Genomic DNA, 19,613 nt, shown 5'->3' with positions numbered 1-19,613 from the left:
TGGGTCATGAGTTTGAGCCCCACACTGGGTGTGGAGGTTACTTTAAAAAAAAAATCTAAACAAGGCTGTCTAGTTAACAGAGAGAGACCCTGGTCCTCAAAGTATTTTCATCCTCTTACTCATCTTGACAGAAGCCAATGCCTCCAAGGACCACCCGCCCCAACAAGACACCGTAGCACTCAAAACCCCACAGATGAGTGAGCAGTCAAGGTAGAGCTGCTTCCTGGGAGGTACCAATGGGCTTGTGTCTAGGTTTGTTTGATTCTATCAAATGCTAGCTACATCTAAAATCACCTATTACAGGGGCGCCTGGGTGGCTCAGTCGGTTAAGTGGCTGACTTCGGCTCAGGTCATGATCTTGCGGTCTGTGAGTTCAAGCCCCGCGTCGGGCTCTGTGCTGACAGCTCAGAGCCTGGAGCCTGTTTCAGATTCTGTGTCTCCCTCTCTCTGACCTTCCCCCGTTCATGCTCTGTCTCTCTCTGTCTCAAAAATAAATAAACGTTAAAAAAAATTTTTTTTTTTTAATTAATAAAATAAAATAAAAAAATAAAAAAAAATAAAATCACCTATTACATTTGTAATTGTGAAACATAATAAAAAAACACCCCTGAACCCGTAACTCAACCTAAGAAACATAACCAGCCTTTGTTAAATATCAGAGTCCTAATTTACACCGGAAAGGAAAAGGATAAATGTAATATTAACAAGTAGCCATTACGGAACAGTACAGGGAACATTACTAGTCAACCTTTATTTCCTTCTCAGCAGCCTATGGGAAGGATACTCTGTCCCAGTTTTACTGAAGCAGAGAGGTCAAGGGCCTTACTTAAGCCATATTAGGATGCAAGGGTCCCAGGGGACTCAGTACATCTGGTAGGTTCCTTCCTCAGGCCCCTGTTTCTACTGCTGAGAATACTCAGTTATCTTTGTTCAACCTCATCACACTTGTGCCAAACTCTTGCTGGTTGTGCCAAACTCTTGCTGGTCTTGCCAAAGTGCAAGGACCTTCAGTGGGTAGACCTCACCTCTTGGGAACTCATGACCCAAAACACTATGTATGAGCAGGCACTATCTGAAAGAAGAGTTCTCCATTAGAACTCAATACCATCTTATAACAAGTGCTGGTATTGACAGTGTGATCTCAGCATGGTATGTTTTATTCTTTTATTTGATAAAAACAAAACGCCACTCCCAATCCTAAAACAGAGAAAAGAAACCTATCATTCTGCCCAGTCAGAAGGATAAAATAGACTAGATTTTGTCCCCCTCTAATAAAAGAAAAAAAACAAAAGGTAGGAGGAAGGCAAACACCCAGGGTAGTGCCAGTGCCAGCTGCTCCTTTCAGAGGACACTTCCACAGAAGACGAAGAAATCAGACATACTGAAGCATCATGGAAAGAATGGAATTTTTTTACTCAAATGATCTTTCCAGTACCATTCCAAATAATCTCCCTATCTGGGTTTTAAAGGAACAAAATTAGCAGCCATCCATGCAATCATATAGACTTCATGTAGAAAAGCCCTCTGCCAACTCCAGGAGGGCCTGACCAGGGCTTTTCCATCCTCCTACCATCACCAGCTCACTCACTTGATCCTTACAGAACCTGCTAATGCACAACCGCTGACCACACATCTGGCTCCCCATCTGAAACTAACACCCCTGAAAAAGAAGCAGCCTCTATCTATCCACTCACAAAAAACAGAAGTACCTCATGCTTTTTTTTCCCCAAGGACACACTGGTCTAGGGTCAAAAGAACCCGCCTGATGGGGGCACCTGGGCGGCTCAGTCGGTTAAGCATTCGACTTCGGCTCAGGTCATGATCCCGCGGTTTGTGAGTTCAAGCCCTGCACTGGGCTCTATGCTGACAGCTCAGAACCTGGAGCCTGCTTCAAGCTCTGTGTCTCCCTCTCTCTCTGCTCCTCCTCCACTCATGCTCTGTCTCTCTCTTTCAAAAAATAAACATTAAAAAAATAAAAAATAAAGAACCGCCTGATGGGTAAGGCACTTTGGTATCAGGAGAGAGTATCCACATCCAAAACAAACCTGTTTTTTAAAAAGCTGAGTCCCTCTGCCTTCCCCTACCTGGAGAATCATATTCTAGCATTTCACATCTTGCATAAGTTCTATAGTTGATTAAAGCTAAAACAAATTTTTTCCAGCCTTACTGAGATACAATTGAAGGCCAAAATAAATTTTTAAAAATTTAAAGCCTACTTCATTCACAAATAGATTAATCCTATGCTTCCCAGAGGATTCCAAACATAAGAAAGGCCTGGAGAGAGTGCCCAGCCTCTTGTGACCAGGCACTAAGCCACCCTTGGGAGCAGCAGGCCTGCCTCTCCAAATATGGCCTCAAATCTGTTGCAAGAGTGAGCTCAGGCCTGCAAAAGGGTCCACAAGAATGTTTATCAAGACGTGACAAAATCAGAGGACAGACCTAGGAGCAAACAAAACACATGCACCATGCCTCAGAACAGTCCTGAACAGCAGGGCAGCATGTGAGGAAATGACTACTTGCTGGGCCCTCAGCACCCAGAAACCACAGCAGACCAGACAGAAGCCACAGCAGACCTGACACTGTGCCTGCAGGCACAGCCCACAATGAGCCCCATTCTCCCTGGAAGCTCATGGCAGGAGAGAAGAGGAGAGACAAGGATATTCCTTCACCCCCTCACACAGAGGAAAAGGGCAAAGGCAGCCCGGGGCACCATAGGCACATGAGCAGCCATTTTCCTTTCCACCTTTTTGATTCAAAAAGAAACCCCTCTTTAAAAAATCAGAAGGGAGACCTGAGGTCCCATCTGATTAAGGTAGCATTAGATGGGCAAATTAGATGCCTTATACAAGAATCCCCTCTCTCGTCATCAATGCCTAACCAGAAGGAAAAAAACTCAAGGCTTTGAAGGGAGAGGGGACCCCACAGGCCCTGTCAGCTCAGGGCGGGCATTCCAAGGAAAAGAATCAACTTTTCCTGCTAAGAATTTCTTCCCAGCGCCAAAGAATCCAGTCGCTTTTTAAAGTACTTTAAAACTGGAAAAAGCACATCTTCAGACTGGCAAACACAGTATTTTAAGTCTATACTGTTGACCATTCTGACAAAATATTGTGATCTTTTCCAGGTAAGCAGAAGCAACAGCTGGTAGCACAAATCCAGAGGAGAGAGTAAGACAGGAATCCTACTGTTATCTATTTGAGATTTTAATGAATTCTATTTTTAGATCTTTAATAAAGAGCTTCTCTTCTAGTCTCCTCCCACCAAATTTCTCTACTCAGGCAATTCAATCTTCCCAACACTGCTCAGTCTAAAAATATAAGACACTTATTCAGGCATGCTTAACATAACAGGTAGAGCAAAGTTCTCTACATTTCCTAATTTTCCACAAGATGCAGAACCCACCCCTGCTCAAGGACCACTCATCAGGCTGGTCTCCATTATTAAAAAATCCAGGGGCGCCTGGGTGGCTCAGTCGGTTAAGGGGCCGACTTCGGCTCAGGTCACAATCTCGCGTTCTGTGGGTTCAAGCCCCACGTCGGGCTCTGGGCTGATGGCTCAGATCCTGGAGCCTGCTTCCGGTTCTGTGTCTCCCTCTCTCTCTGCCCCTCCCCCGTTCATGCTCTGTCTCTCTCTGTCTCAAAATAAATAAATGTTAAAAAAAAAAAAATTAAAAAAAAAAAAAAAAAAATCCAGTAAGCAAGGCTCCCTGAGGTCAGGGCAGTTATGATGCAAAGATAACCTACCAGCCCAAACAGGAGTATACACGTGACATTTATAGTGATGAGAGATGCGTGTTTTATGGAAGCATCCCATAGTAAAATAAGGGCCCAGAAAATGGATGGTGTCCCAGGTTCTGATTAATAGCCAAATAAAAAGGAAATGCTATTTGGAATTCCATTATTCACTGTATAATTTGTCTTGGCAAAAATTGGCTGAAGTATCAACCCAGTCCTAGAGAACTGAGCTAATTAAGAGAGGCATTTATGACAACCAAGGCAGAACTGGTTCACTTCTGCTATAGACAGCCTTGGGAATCTTAAGTAATCCCTTATCAATCCCTAGAATGCTTGGAGGGAAATGCTCCCAGCACAGAGAGAGGTAAAATAGAAATGACCATATCATTTGCAAAAACAAACATCTCCAAGTCCACTAACCTATTTCAGTAGATACCAACTATTATTACTTTTTTAATGTTTATTTATTTATTTTGAGAGAGAGAGAGAGAGAGAGAGAGTGAATTCCAAGCAGGAATTCAAGAAATCCAAGCCCCAATGTGGGGCTTGATCCCACAACCATGAGATCACGACCTGAGCTAATACCAAGAGTTGGGTGCTTAATCAACTAAACCACCCAGGTGCTCCTAGATACCAACTATTAGAAAGAACTCTGGGGGCACCCGACTGGCTCAATCAGTAGAGCAAGCGACCCCTGATCTCAGGTCATGAGTTCAAGCCCCACGTTAGGTGTAGGGCTTACTTAAAAAATAATAATAATACGGGGCGCCTGGGTGGCTCAATTGGTTAAACACCCGACTCTGGCTCAGATCATGATCTCACGGTTTGTGGGTTCAAGCCCTATGTTGGGCTCTGTGCTGACAGTCCTGAGCCTGGAGCCTGCTTCAGACTCTGCGTGTCTCTCTCTCTCTCTCTCTCTCTCTCTCTCTCTCTGCCCTTCCCCCACTTGTCCTGTCTCTCTCTCTCCCTCTCAAAAACAAATAAACATTAAAAATGTTATTAATAATAATAAATTAAAGAAAAAAGAAAGAACTCTGTAAGAGATGCTTCTTGTTTGTAGATCCCCATACTCCACATACAAAAACTCAACATCCATAGAAATGAAGAGCAAGTGCCAAGCTGGGCACTGGTCATTGTTTCCCTGAATATGACACATCCTTCCAAGTGTCTCACTTGTCCTTGAGCTCCCCTTGATGGCACCCTCCTCTATACTTAGGGTATCTGAGAGCTGGGACCGCCTCAGGAAGACTGAATTTGTGGCTACACCTACGCCCAATGGCAGAGAACATTGAGCCTGGGCCTCTGCATGGCTATAAAAATCACATATCCATACAAGTCACAGAAAAGGGACCAGGGAAAACATACACCATGCTTAAAAATAAAAATGAATACAAACCAGCCTCACTTGACATTACAGATGTGCTCCTACAATACAGATGTGCTCCTACAATACAGATGTGCTCCTACAAAACTGTAAGTCATGTCTCACTTTTTTCAAAAGCTTTATATTTAACATGGTGATAAGAAAGATTCTAGGGGTGCCTGACTAGCTAAAGTCAGTGGGGCATGCAGCTCTTGGGTTGAATTCGAGCTCCACACTGAGTGTAGAGATTATTTTTTTTTAAATAATGAAATTCTTAAAAAAAAAAAAAAGATTCCAAAAAAGCTTAATGCCCAAAAATGTTATAGCAACATTACATATTATAATCAAAGTAAGAAACAACTATCTAAGAACTACGAACAGGTTAGCCATTAGAAATGTTGTATATCTAAAACACAGCTCATGCTATAATGCTAAGAAAAAAGCAGGATAAAAATGGAGTCTATGCTCTAACCTAAACTCCGTAAAAGTGCTGCCCAAGGTCTCTGGAGGACACCCAGGTCTCAGGGAATAATGGCTGCTCCTAGGGAGAACTGGGGACTAAAGGGATGGGTAGAAGCTTTCCCTTGCATAATCCTTTTGAACTTTCTGAGTTTGTACCATGGGTTGGCATTTCCTATTTAAAGAGAGACTAGTGGGTGCCTGGCTGGCTCAGTCAGTGGAGCAAGCAACTCTTGATCTTGAGGTTGTGAGTTCAAGCCCCAGATTGGGTGTGGAGATTAATTAAAAAATAATAAATTTTTAAAAATAAAATAAAGACTGACTACAGGTGCCTGGCTGGCTCAGTTGGAAGAGCATGAGACTCTTGATCTTGGGGTTGTGGGTTCAAGCTCCACGTGCGGTACAAAGATTAAATAAAACTTAAAAAAAAAAAAAGACTAAAATTGGGGGACAAAGGATTTTTCCTTTCTTTTCATTTTCAAAATTTCTTATTTTAAATATATGTATTACTTGATATAGCTTTTTCCCCACTATAGTGTCTTAAAATCCCATAATCATTTTGCCAAGAATGCAAGGACCAATCATCTTTCTTTTGCAGCAATCTCTTTTCAAGTACCTTACCTTGCCTTCTAGTGCTAGGCTGCTTTAAAAGTCTTTTATCTTCCTGAAGAGCAGAGGCCCTGCAGGAAAAGAAGGATCCAATATTGGTGAATGCCCACAACCAAAAAAGAATTACACCAAAGGAAGTGGGGAATGCCACTCAGTCTCCTGCCCACCCCACCAATCAGTCACCTTTCTTTGTCAAAGAGTGACAAACTAAATGTTTTCTGTAGACTTAAACCAGTACCAAAAATTGTAAACAATTTCAAAGACAGAAATAATTCCAATAGGGGCACCTGGCTAGCTCAATCGGTAGAGCATGCAACTCTTGATGTGAAGGTCATGAGTTTGAGTCCCATGTTGTGCATGGAGATCACTTAATTAAAATAATTATAATGAACAATTCCAATATCTAAATTTAGACAGTGGTATTTTAACCTCAGGGCTATTAAATGTACCCCATGATGTGTAGGACAAAGTCAGCCATAAAAGTGATTTTTTATGTTCAGTTGATTGTTCCCACTATGAGCCTGGTTTTATTTTTTAATGCTAATTTATTTTTGAGAGAGAGAACGAGCGAGGAGGAGCAGAAAGAGCCACACACACACACAGAATCTGAGGCAGGCTCTAGGCCCTGAGCTGTCAGCACAGAGCCCAACACAGGGCTCGAACTCACCAACTGTGAGATCATGACCTGAACCCAAGTCAGATGCTTAACCAGCTGAGCCACCCAGGCACCCCTACGAGCCTGCTTTTAAAACAGAAGTAGAGGGGTGCCTGGATGGCTCAGATGGTTAAGCGTCCAACTTCGGCTCAGGTCATGATCTCGTGGTTCATGGGTTCATGCCCCATGTCGGGCTCTGTGCTGACAGCCTGGAGCCTGAAGCCTGCTTCAGATTCTGTGCCTCCCTCTCTCTCTACCCCTCCCCCACTCACACTCTGTCTCTCTCTCTCTCTCTCTCTCTCTCTCTCTCAAAATAATAAATAAACATTAAAAAAAATTTTTTTAATTAAAATTAAAATTAAAAAAAATAAATAAAACAGAAGTAGAGGCCCTGGATGGTTTAGTCAGCTAAGCATTCAACTCCTGATTTCAGCTCAGGTCATGATCTCACGATTTGTGGGTTCAAGCCCCACACTGGGCTCCGCGCTGACAGTGGGTAGCCTGCTTGGGATTCTCTTTCTTCCCCTCACTCTCTGCCTCTCCCCCACTCACTCACATGTGCACATGTGCACTTTCTCTCTCAAAAATAAATAAACTTTAGAAAAAATAAAGCCAAAGTATAAACCCAGGCACCTGGCTGGCTCAGTCCGTAGAGCATGCAGCTCTTGATCTCAGGGTACTAATTTCGAGGCCCATGTTAGGTGCAGAGACTGCTTAAATAAATAAATAAACTTATTGATTTTTGAGAGTCAGAGAGAGACAGAGAGCAAGTGGGGGAGGAGCAGAGAGAGGGAGACACAGAATCCGAAGCAGGCTCCAGGCTACCAGCACAGAACCTGATGTGGGGCTCAGACTCACAAACTGTGAGATCATGACCCGAGCCAAAGTCAGATGTCCACCCAACTGAGCCACCCAGTCGTCCCTTTAATTTTTTTTAATGCTTATTTATTTTTGAGAGAGAGATAGAGGGCGAGTGGGGGAAGAGCAGAGGGAAGATAAAGAATCCGAAGCAGGCTCCAGGCTCTGAGATGTCTGCACACAGCCCGAAGCAGGGCTCGAACTCAAGAACCACAAGATCATGACCTGAGCCAAACTTGGACGCTTAACCGACTGAGCACCCCAGGTGCCCCCAAAATTTTTAATTACAATAAAATATAAGTATAAATTAAATCAGCATAATGCTAAAGTTTCTTTCAGATTTAATTTACTCCAACAGAGAACACAGAACAGCTTCATCAACTTAGACATCTTCAGTTTATGATATTGTACCACTGCATCCCATCCATCTTTCCAGCCTAGACCCAGAGCAAAGTTAAGAAAATGCTTAGCTATCAAACCCAAGAAATAGGAAAATAGGAAAATAGGAAAATAGGAAACCCTATTCATTAAAGCTAAATTAAGCCCTCTGGCTGGTGTAATTTTGTAAACTACTCTAAAATCCTATTTATAGAAATTGCTATCTGAGCAGTATTACTGACTAATGATCAGAGTGAAATAGAACGGTCAAAAGGCAAAGCAGGTTATGTGACTCATAGGAAGACTGTTTTAAATTATTATCCAGAGGCATAGACACAAAAAGACCCACTGGGAAATAACTAGATTAATCACTTGTGTATTCAAAACCACTATCACCTTACTCCAGGCCTAGAATGTCAACACAGAAAAAGATGGAGGCTTAAGAAGCAACAGCACAGAAACACTGGCAAAGGCACAGATACACTCTTTAATGGGGAGGAGAGAGAAAACTCCAGAAAAGGACAGAGAAATCCTTAACCAATACACAGGACACACTGAAGAACAACACACTACCTGAATTTATTCTCACTTGAGTTCCCTTGGAGTTCAATACTCTATAGTCCCCATTTGGGCTCCCGCAATGAAACCAGCATTTCTTACTTCTCTGAATACCCTGGAAGCCTCTAGCCTCCAAGCAGTCACACTCTGTAGTGGTTCCAATCTAAACAACACACCCAGAGGACCTGCATATTGAACCAAACTTCTCATCACTGACTTCCTATACAGGCTAGGAAAAACCTCACAAGGCCTCACTCTTATTCTTACCCATCCACTAAATGGGTCTATCACCACTTGCCATTCCACTAGGCTAGTTGTACACCTCTTATCAAGAAGGCTATGACCAAAATAAACTCAACTCAAAAAGGCAAGCAAGGTAAAGGGGGATCAACTTCACACTATCATGGGCTACCTTTAGTTTGCCCTGTGCAGGTCAAGTCTGCAAGTCAATGACAATTTTTCAATGAATCCAGCCAAAAGCCACATCATCCCTGCTATGATTCTGAGTCTCCCAAACTGTAGACATTTTAAAACACACTAGTCCCCTACCCACCAAGTGGGTCAACAAATCATGGTTTCTCCTCCCTAAGTACATCCCTTCCTCGCCATTTCTTTTGACCACCCTTTCTACCTCCAGCAATTGCACCCCCTGCAACCCCTGGATTCAAAACTGGAACACAAGCACTATCCCACTCAGAACTTCCAGAGATACCTACACCCTACTGACCCACCTCAGCCTTCAGGTCAGCCTTTTGCCCCACTTTTCCCCAAGGGATACTTCATTTGGCTCCAGCCTATCTACTCCTTGGTCCTTAGGCACAGCCTGGTCTTTACCTCCTCCACCTTTTTCAGCTCACCCAAGAACAGCCCTTCATCTTGCCTGCCTGCCACAGACTCAATCCTTCTCCCCTTTTGGCAGTCTAAGGGCCCCTCTTTATTCCAAGTCTCGCAAGTCCTCACCAGTACTTAGCTGATGCTGCCTTACTCCTCCATCTTTCCATTGCCACCTTCTGCCCCTTCTACTCAATGGTAAATCCCTGATGGTACCAGCACCATTCAGGTCCCTAATGTCTGCTGAACCGACTCATCTTGAACCTTCTTTCTCCCCCTTCATTCCCCTGCTGACCACTATTCTTGTTCAGGTCCCCTATCTCCCTACTGGAACACAGCAGTAACCAACTTGCCTCCAGTCCAGTCTCCAAACTCATAATGGAAGCTAACTTTCTCTTTTTTAATATTTAAAGACTAAATTTTGGGGGGGCACGCCTGAGTGGCTCAGTCAGTTAGGCATCTGACTTCAGCTCAGGTCATGGTCTCACGTTCATGAGCTCGAGCCCTACATCGGGCTCTGTGCTGACAGCTCAGAGCCCGGAGCCTGCTTTGGATTCTGTGTCTCCCTCTCTTTGCCCCTCCCCTGCTTGTGGTCTGTCTCTCAAAAAAATAAAATAAAATGTTAAAAAAATTTTTTAATTAAAAAAAAAAGAATTATTGAAAAATAAAATAAATTTCTTTAATGTTTATTTTAGAGAGAGACAGAGTGGGGGAGGGCAGAGAGAGAGAGAGTCACAATCCAAAGCAGGCTCCAGACTCTGAGCTGTCAGCACAGAGCCCGACGTGGGGCTCAAACCCACAAACCGTGAGATCATGACCTGAGCCAAAGTCGGATGCCCAACTGACTGAGCCACCCAGGCACCCTGATAAAATAAATTTTTTTAAAGTAAACTTATGCCCATCGAATTCACAATCCCAAGATCAAAAGTCGCATGTTCCACTAACAGCCAGCCAGGCATCCCGGGGCTCATTTCATAAAACCACCACAGCTGTGCTCCAAGACCTTCAAGGATCCCTGTTCCTACATAACTCTAAATTCCTCCATGTAGCATTCTGGTTCCAACCCAACCTTCCAGAACATACAGAAAAGGTGGCCAGTCTTCTCTCTCCCACGCCTTGCCTCTGTTCCACCTCTTTTCCTTCCAGAGTTGTGATCTTCCTGCCATCAACTCCTTCACCAATCAAACCACTAACCTTTCTTGAAGGTCCAGCTCAAATGAAGTCTTCCCCTAAAGTCTGCCCTTGCCAGCCTAAGACCCAAGATCCTTGGCTTACTTCAGCATGGTGCCCAGAGCAACCAGCACAGGCCCAGGAAGGCTCAGACAAACCCTGATTTCTAAGAATGGTCCCTCACAGTATGTTCCTGGAATTCTGTGTGGAGTCCCTGACCAACTCTCCTATATCACCCTGGCATTGTGCCTACCACCAGACACCTGGGCTTGGTCTTCGCCAGAGAAGCACCCAATCAAGGCTACCATTATCAGTTTGATACAACACAAATGCAGGTGGGCATAGCCACCTGTGACTCTACCACATGACAGCTGTATGACCTTGGGAACATTCCTTCATCTGTGACTCTGTTTCGACAGTCAATATAAAGGATTCTTATAACCATTAGCAATGGTGCACACAGAACAGAACCAGAACCTTTGACTATGGCTGATAATAGTTCCATCATATCGCTAACCTAGAAAGCAAGAAAGGCTGAACAATTGTGAAGTAAAGGACTGAACATACTCTCCTCTGCATCAACAAGAATGAACACACCTCTACTCTAAAATCAATACAATAGGAACAGGAAATGCAATGCCCTAAGCTCAAGGGAGAGAGAAGGTTTTTAAAAAATCAAATGCCATGCCTCTTCTTTCCCAATCTCCGTCAAAGTGGCCCCAGGGTCCACCATACCCCACCATTCTCAATGTTTAATAGACACCAGCAAACTTGCAGAAGACATAGTTAAATCTTCGGTCATGCTTAGTTTTCTGACCCACACATTCCTGAATGCAGGTTCCTTCTCCTACCTGCTCCCCCACCCCACCCCCCACCAACCCCAGCTTGGCATTCCCTCTGCTCAACCTTTTCAGCCTCTCAGCTGGATCCTCCTCCCTCCTCATCTCTCCTCTACAGGCTGACCTCACGACCAGAGTTCCTGAACCCCTCCCCTCCCTGCACCACCTATGTAGTCACTAGCCAAGATCTTTCTAAACATGAGTCTGAACCATGCCACTCCACTAATTTAAAAGCCTTCTGAGGCTTCTGCACCCGGAGTATAAAGTCTGAACTCCTGAGCACAAGAAAGGCCTATAGCTCCCACTTGCCAAGCTGGAGAACTCACAGGTGCTATTTTAGGAGCACATGTACATGTGGTTCCCTGTGTCCAGACCTTGCTGTCCCCCAGCTAATTCCTGCTGGCCCTGCAATGCTCGGCTTAGGAATTCCCTCTCTCCTCAGGCTCTCAAGGCACCATGTGAGCACACTTAGTGGGCAGATACTATCAATCATAGGTTCCCTAATCCCCACTGTCCCTGAAACTGAGTTCCCTCAGGGCAGAGCCAGCTGCTTTTACATGGGTCCCCTGAACCTACCACAAAACCAGGCTAGTAGTGAAGCCAAATATTAGTTAAATGAATGAATGCATTTTGTCAAATCAACTTTTCAAAACAGGGAAGACTTGCTTTCTTCCTCTTTCAACCGCAGCTCATATCTGCAAGAGCTTTCATGTTCCAACCAGGTGTTTGTTGCTTATATAGTACTGCTTACTCTTCCTTTCATACAGTATCCCACAGGCTTTGAATAGGTTCACACTATGCATCCTACTCTCCCCAAATCTGATTTCTCCAAGAAATGGCTCCTCTGCCTCCTTTGAACATACAGGCCATGAACTCTTATGCCTTGGCTCCACAGCAAACAAAGTCCAATTCAACTCCACACTCCAACTAGAGACTTTTATGTCTCCAAGGTTGAATCCTTTTTAAAACAGGGACATTCCAAAAGTATCGTTATCTCTGAGCACTAAACATAGAACAACCTGATAAAGTTACAATATTCCATCTACACAAACTCCAAAACACCTGGTAGCACATCTAACTCTTTATCTGGACTTCTGTCCTATAAACACCACCCTCCCTGCACTGAATCTGGGTTCCATGCCAGGAATCGTTTCTCCTTGCTTATTTAGGGAAATAGCAGGCCTGGCTCTTAAGTTAGAACTCTAGGCTATAAACGTGCTGTCCCAGGCTCTAGCTTTCACCAAGGCAAACTTCATGATCACCATTAAAACTAATCCAGAAGTCGGTTTACAAATCTAAAAGCTTCACATGTCATAGAGAACAAAATATCCATTTTTAATCAGCACTTGAGTTTGTACGAAATTAACTTGGAATTTATAGCAGGATTCTAAGCAGAGACAGCATTTTCTCTGGAGACACTTTACAAATACACCCGCGGGTGAATCTGGTTTTCCAAACACCAAGTAAAAAGGTGAAAAGACAGGCGGCTCCCAAAGAAGCTCAAGAGTGTGTGTGGAGGCGGGGGCAGGAGGGGGGACCCCAAAGCTCTGAGATGCTCAGGTACCAGCGGCTGCAGCGCCCTTCCCCGCCTCCTGCGGGGGGTCAATGCCCCATCCTCAGGCTTCCGCCCAACTGAGCCGCGCGACCCTCTTTGGAGGGCCAGGGGGCGGCCCGAAGGCCGCACACGCCTGCAGCCAACGCGCAGGCCCCGCGTTCCCCGGAGCGCGGGCCGGGCTGAGGCCTGGCCCATCGCCGCGGCAAGCAGCCCGGGCCCGGCCGCGGAACGCCCTGAGCCTTCGCCCGAGGGACCGAGAAGAGGGGGGCGGCTCTCTCTGTGCCGCGCCGCTGCCTCACCCGCAAGGACGTCCGCGACCGTGTCCCTACCCCGGGCCAAACCGCGAGCAGCAGCAGGTGTTCCTCGGAAGGCTCGGCCGGCCACGGGGATAGGGGCCTGGGCTGCTAAGCTCGGCAGCAGTGGACGGGCAGCGCACTCACCGAGCGCCGGCGGGCGGGCCGCGGCAGGTGCTTGCTTCTCCTGGCCGCAAGACGCCGCGCCGCCGCCGCCGCTCCCCGGGGACTCGGCGCCAAGCTGCCGTCGCCGCCGCTGCCGTAGCCGAGCCCGAGGAGCGCGAGCGCCGCACCGCAGCCTCCGCGCGAGCACGTACCGGGCGGTGAGAGGGCGCCGAGCGCGAGGGCGGGGCGCGCGGCCGGAGCCTAGCAACCGCCTGACACGCGAGTGCCGCAGCCAATCCCGCGGCCAGCTCCGCGCGGCGCCGACCGGCAGTCCGCGCGACGCCCGCTTCTGCCAGCGTCCGCCGCCCCGCAGCGCGCCGCACCCGCGCACAGGCCCCGCCTTCATCCGCGCCGCTCTGCTCATTGGCCCGCCACGCCCCTGTCCAAGAGGACACGCCCTATCCCGGAAGCCCTGCCCCCGGCCAGTAGCGTCCGTCCCCGGGACACGCCCCGGCCCGTCCGGATTGCCCCCAGCCCTCTGGGCTGGTAGGGGGGGAGGGGCGTCCCGCCAATCTCAGGCATTGGGGCCTCTGAGACGCTCCCAACCGACCCAGGGTGGTCAGGCTCGAGAACTGGCCCTGCCACAACTGACCGCCTATCGTTTGGCCCTCCGATTTCCCTGGAACGCAAATCGAGAGGTATTTCTAAGCCATGAAAACAATCAGAAAGCGTCCTCTAAATTGCTAAGGATGACTACCCTGTTTTGTGGCCCTTACACGGATGGGGAAACTGAGGCGAGGGCCGGAAGGGCGGGAAGCTGGCCGCTCTCCAAAGGCCTAACCCCCAGCAGGCGAGGACGTCCGGGAAACGCTTCAGGCCTGACCCCCGTCCCCTCCCCCCGCCCTGAACTCCGGAATCCGTTGCCTCTCCTGGTGCCAGAAATAGCTCTGACCCGCTGGCGCTGGTCACTCGCTACTTGTGGCCCGCATTCTTTCAGGGGGTGAGGGAATAAGGAGCGGAGGTTACTGATGAGGTCCTCCTCCCTTCAAGGGGAGGGTCCTAAAGGTGCTCTCCCCCCAGGGCTTACCTATGGCCTCCTACCCCCAAGTCCCCAGACCTGACAGTCACTGGACCTGAATAATTACTGGATGGGTTGGGATGGGACTCATGGTGAGCTCTGCTCCGTTTCCCTACCAAACCGTAGTCAGGATGTGTCCATTCCCTCCTGGGCCTGTGTCCAGGCTGGAATTCCAAGCCTACACTTTTGTCAGAGAGCACATTCTGAACACAGAACTGGCTGCTGCCTGCGTGGGGGTCCTCCCTGCATCCAGAAAAGTCTGGGTCTCCCCTGCTTTCTCCTCCTTAAGGAGTGTCTAGGAAAAATAAATCTCAGAGAGCTGAAAGTCTCATCTCTGAAATACACATACCTGTCTGATTTTTTTTTAAGATTTTTTAAAAATAATATTTATTTCTGAGAGAGAGAGAGGGAGAGCAGGGCAGGGGCAGAGAGAGAGAGAGTGAGACAGAATCTGAAGCAGAGGGCATCTGGGTAGGTCAGTCAGTTACGTGTCCGACTTCAGCTGAGGTCATGATCTCGTGGTTTGTGAGTTCGAGCCCCACATTGGGCTCTATGCTAACAGCTCAGAGCCTGGAACCTGCTTCATTTCTCTCTCTCTCTCTCTCCTAAAAATAAACATTTAAAAACATTAAATAAAAATAAAAAATAAATAAAAGAATCTGAAGCTGGCTCCAGGCTCTGAGCTGTCAGCACAGAGCCCTACCCAGGGCTGGAACCCACAAACCACAAGATCATGACCTGAGCCAAAGTTGGATGGTCAACCCACTGAGCCACCCAGGCGCCCCAAGTTTTTGTGTTTTTTTTAAGTAATCTCTGTATCCAAAGTGGGGCTCGAACTCACAACCCCAGGATCAAGAGTCTCATGTTCTACCAACTGTGCCAGCCAAGCGCCCCTGTGATTCTTTATACTTAAATGCATAAGCTCCAAACCTCATTCACATAGATTAGAAAAGGAACTAAAACCCAGGGAAAAGGCCCCAAAACCATCCTTTACATGTTAAAACTAAAAAATTAGTGGCCTCTCAAATCCAAATTTAAAATTCTGCTGCTTTGAAAAGGCTAACAATGTGGAAAGTTATTGGGTTTCTAAATAAAATACATTCTTTCGTTCACTCCTTCATTTTACCAAGTCTCCACACTCACCCCTCCCCTCCTCCAACATACACCAGGCACTGCTTTGTAGCCCTAGGTTCTGCTGGGCATTTTAGTGCCCACTGTATAGGTATATGTTATGTTTTTCCGAAGCAAAAGACAGCAGTGAGTGCTGACCTCCTGAGGCACCGCCCTCCTACCATCTGCACAGAAGCTGCTGGCCATTCTAGTCCTCACTGACCATCCATGGCTGCCAGAGTAACTCCACTTCTTCCCTTTTGGCCCTGATCTTCCTAAATGAAGCACCAGGCCTTATTCTGGCCTCCAGAGTGCCAGTGCCCCATGCCTAAGCACCCCCCAGATTTCTGACCAAGGAAGGGACCTCAACCAATTGGTGCCAGAAGGTGGAATAAGACCTTCCTAGTCCTGGAAGGATGGCGCAACAACCAGAGTGTGCCTGAAGCCCTCACAACCAAATCCTTTCCAATCTTTGCCTCTCTAAGTTTGGGGTTCAGTTAGAGGCACTGACCCTAATGCTCTCCCCCTTCCGTAGACCTTCAGTCCTGGCACATCTCACAGGTTTTCCTCCCTCTAGCCTCTAAACTCTGGGCCTCACCGCTACCTTTCTTCATTTTTGTCTGGAGCTGGAGTGCTCCCCAACCCCCTGTTCCTTCAGGCTCTAAATGGCAGGCGTCCTGGCTGGCCAGAGTTGACCAGCCTTCTGGGGCCTAACTAGCCCCAGCTAGAGCCCAATCAGCATCCCCTCACCCCCAAAGGCCATAAGAAAGTAAAGAGGGAAGTAGACAGCTATCTTCATGAGCCCCTAGGTTAAGTGGGGGCTGTAAAGTCAAAGCTTGTTACTCTCTGTAGTCCTGAGAGTCTCAAAGCCTTTCCCCTCCCGGGGAAAAGTGCATAACCCACCCTAGGGCTCAGCACAAGGTCCCCAGTGACTCACTCTTGGGTGCTATTCTGGAATCCCAGGAAGGCCTAGGCCACCCTAGGTCAGGCTTGGTGCTCACAGCCAGTTTGAGGGCATGGCCAAAAGTGAGGCCCAGAGAACACCCAAGAACAGCTGTCCAAGAAGCCCATGTGGTATGGGCTGGGGGAGGATTGATCAAGATGCTGAGAATGGGGCTCTTCAGACCTGACAGCTCAACTCTCCTGGCCCTTCAGCCTCCAGTGCTTCCTCCACTTAGACCCTAAGCCAGAGGCTCCAAAAAAATTATCTGATTAAGGTTTGTCTCTCCCACTGGAGTATGAGCCCTTGAGGCCAGAGACCAACCTGCTTGGCCCTACATTGCAACCATTACCTAACAGCCCGCATTTACTAGAGACTCAATTTCTGGTTGGGAAGAAAATCCGGAGATGTTGCTTTCCTCACTTCCTGTCTGGTAGTCATCACCAAGGGTCCAAACCCTGTGTAAAGCCCAAGGAAGATGTCCCAGTGTTTACCTGGGGCCAATATGATCTTAGCTAAAGCCTTGATTCTAGCTCAGACAAAACCCAATAGACACCAACACGGACCAAACTTTCTTTTGGTCCTAGGATTCCAGGACTTTTATTCTGGCTTGTTGCCAAGGAACTGAAGGCTAAGGGCTGGTGCCCAGCTTCAGACTCTTCCAGAGGGAGGGAGGCTCCTGCTCCTGATACTCCCCCAGACCCAGTGAAGAGGGTCAAGGGGCAGAGCTGGCTGAGGATGGAGGCTCCTGACCCAAATGCCCAAGCAGGGCCAGCCAAGTCAGGGCAAGGGAGGGATCCCTTTTGTCTGGATTTAACAGAAGGCAGATTGTCTGGCAGCTCTGGAAGAAAGAAAAGGCTGATAAGTTCATCCGGGAGAAAGTGCCAGTAGGAGTGTTTGCTGGCCACCACCAGCCTTCCCAGGAGCCAGTTCCTCTCTTGCAGGGCCCTCCACTCCAGCACTTCCATCAGACCCTTTTATACCTGACTGGCACAGGGCCTTCCTCCAGTCATCCAGGTGGCAGCTTCCACACCTGGCCTTCCACAAATAAGCATCCTATGGGGACACAAACCCCACAGCAAGAATGTGTGTTGAGTGAATGAATAAAATCGCCTCTTCCTCCTGGGTGGACACACATGTCTCAGCTACATCCCACTCCCTGCTGGCTCTGAAATAAGACAATCCTCCAAGGCTGACTTTGGGCAACAGTTCCCAAAACACTGGGCTTATGGCCTTGAACACTGGGCTAACACCAGATTAGGTCCGGTCTGGCTAGGCAGCCAGTGGAAGCAAGCAAACTGAAGGTCTTATTTGTTAATTCTCTTCAGTCACTGACCAGCTAGCCCCCAGTTGTTGGGGAAGCTACCGATAGATACTGTTCTGGTTCAGCCAGGTTGACATTCCCTTCTCTGCTCTCAGCCATGTGTCCAGATCTGGCTCAGGGCTCTGCCACTGGCTCCCCCAGGACAGGAACACCTCTTCCACTCAGAGCTGGCCTAAGATCTGGGCCTGTTTCTCTCATCAGCCTGGGCTCCCCTTAGTGGCCCCTATTCAAGAGACATTAATGGGCTACCCAACATCACTGATTCTCATTCTGGTATTGTGGCTGTTAGGTATGCCCTTGAAACACTGGAAAGTGTTGGACCCAAGTAGACAGTCTTTGCTTTAGGCTGAGTTCTGACAGAGACAGCCAGGGCCTCTAGGAGCCCCAACTGTGGTCTGGGGAATCCCCAACATTTCTGGAAAGAATGAGAAGGATTCCTGTGGCCAATTTGAGGGAAGCTAATAAAAGGATAAAGAGTGAACATTAGCTCCTCAGCTAAACTTCGCATTGTGTCCATATGAAGCATAAGTTCTTGCTGGGCCCCAGAGCTAAGTTCACTGTGTGATCTTATATAAGTCACTTGCCTTCTCTGAGCCTTTTGGTCATCCCATCATCAAGTGACCCCATGTGTGGACTTTAGACCTGCTTGCTCACTGAAAGTGACAGAAGATCCCTTTATGTGGCTGAGTCAGGGCCAAGATGAAACACCCATCCATGTGTTGTCAGTCCACAGATATTTATGGAGTCTATTGTATGCTGAGAACACAACCAGGGTTGAGAGGAACAAGCACTGCTGTTGTGGAGCCCAAACTCTAGTGTAACAGGATGAAGATTAAATTAGTAAGTAAATGAAAATATAATAATCAGGGGATGGGAATGCCAGGATGGGCCAGAGTCTGCTCTGTGGTCCAGCGCACCAGGGAAGTGAATCCTGCAGGAGGTGGATGAGGGAGCCCTAGGGTTTTCTAGGGAAGGAATAGAACAAGCCTAGGAAATGGCCATGGTAAAGGCAGAGGAAGAAGTGGCCAGGCAGGTCTGAGAACCTTGGAGGTAGCCATGGTCTGAGCAGTGAATGGAACAGTGAACAAAGGACAAAGAACAAATGGTGGGAGGGTAGGCGCCAGAGCTGGATTTAACCAGGTTGGGCTTTGCCAGGAGTATAGGATCCCAGGAGCAAGGGACATGGAAGCTGAAGGGCGGGAGCAAGAAGGAGGGGAGCGGGGATGGTGCCCTCAGGCCTCCTGGAAGGAATGTGGCAGGGTGAGGAATGGGGGGGGCAATGGCTTGGCCCCAGCCCCCAGAGCCCTGTCCCTGGAAGGTGGGGAAAGAGAGGTGAGGGAGCAGGCAGGGGTAGGGGCAGAAAAGGGGACTTGTGGGGGAGGGGCACCAGGCACCACAGAAGTCAAGTCTGAACAAGCATTTAAAGAGAACATTTCTCACTTTCCCTGCCTCCACCTTCTCAGGGAATGCAGAGAGGTGGCACTCCCCCTTCCAGCTTCAGAGAAGGAGGAGGGGGAGGGAACAATGTCCGCTCCCTTGGGTTTGGGCAGTTCCTGGTACATGCTGCAGGTCTGAGCTTTAGAGACACCCTGCAGAGCCCCCCTGCAGAACAGAGCCTACTACCAACTCCTGGTTGGAGGGAAGTCCATGGGCTGGGCCAAGGTGGAGGTGGGAGAGAGTAGAAGAGGGGAGGAGGGTGAGCAGGAAGTGAGGAGTATAGGGGGAAGGCCCCGCCACACAGGACAGGTTCCAGGGCA

The 19,613-nt window shown here is 47.8% G+C and overlaps 1 protein-coding gene across 4 annotated transcripts in view; it reads right to left on the bottom strand.

Annotated features, from left to right (window-relative positions):
- The window catches only part of DAG1 (dystroglycan 1), a 70,255-nt gene extending 56,496 nt beyond the window's left edge, over positions 1–13,759 (bottom strand). Inside the window, exons 1-2 of one of the 4 annotated variants that reach the window (XM_019416821.2) lie at positions 13,447–13,759; positions 6,175–6,233 (exon numbers count right to left, since the gene is read on the bottom strand). The gene's annotated coding sequence lies outside the window, so the exon portion shown is untranslated. Of the gene's footprint in view, positions 1–6,174; positions 6,234–13,305; positions 13,404–13,446 lie in introns of those variants that run through there. The other 3 variants (XM_053896741.1, XM_053896742.1, XM_053896743.1) reach the window with 3 other exon arrangements.
- Positions 13,760–19,613: the final 5,854 nt, after the last annotated feature.

This window comes from Panthera pardus, unplaced genomic scaffold (assembly GCF_024362965.1).
Source record: "Panthera pardus isolate Hobbes unplaced genomic scaffold, ASM2436296v1 HiC_scaffold_8, whole genome shotgun sequence".
In the NCBI taxonomy this organism is placed as follows: domain Eukaryota; kingdom Metazoa; phylum Chordata; class Mammalia; order Carnivora; family Felidae; genus Panthera; species Panthera pardus.
This window is presented reverse-complemented; position numbering and strand designations above follow the sequence as displayed.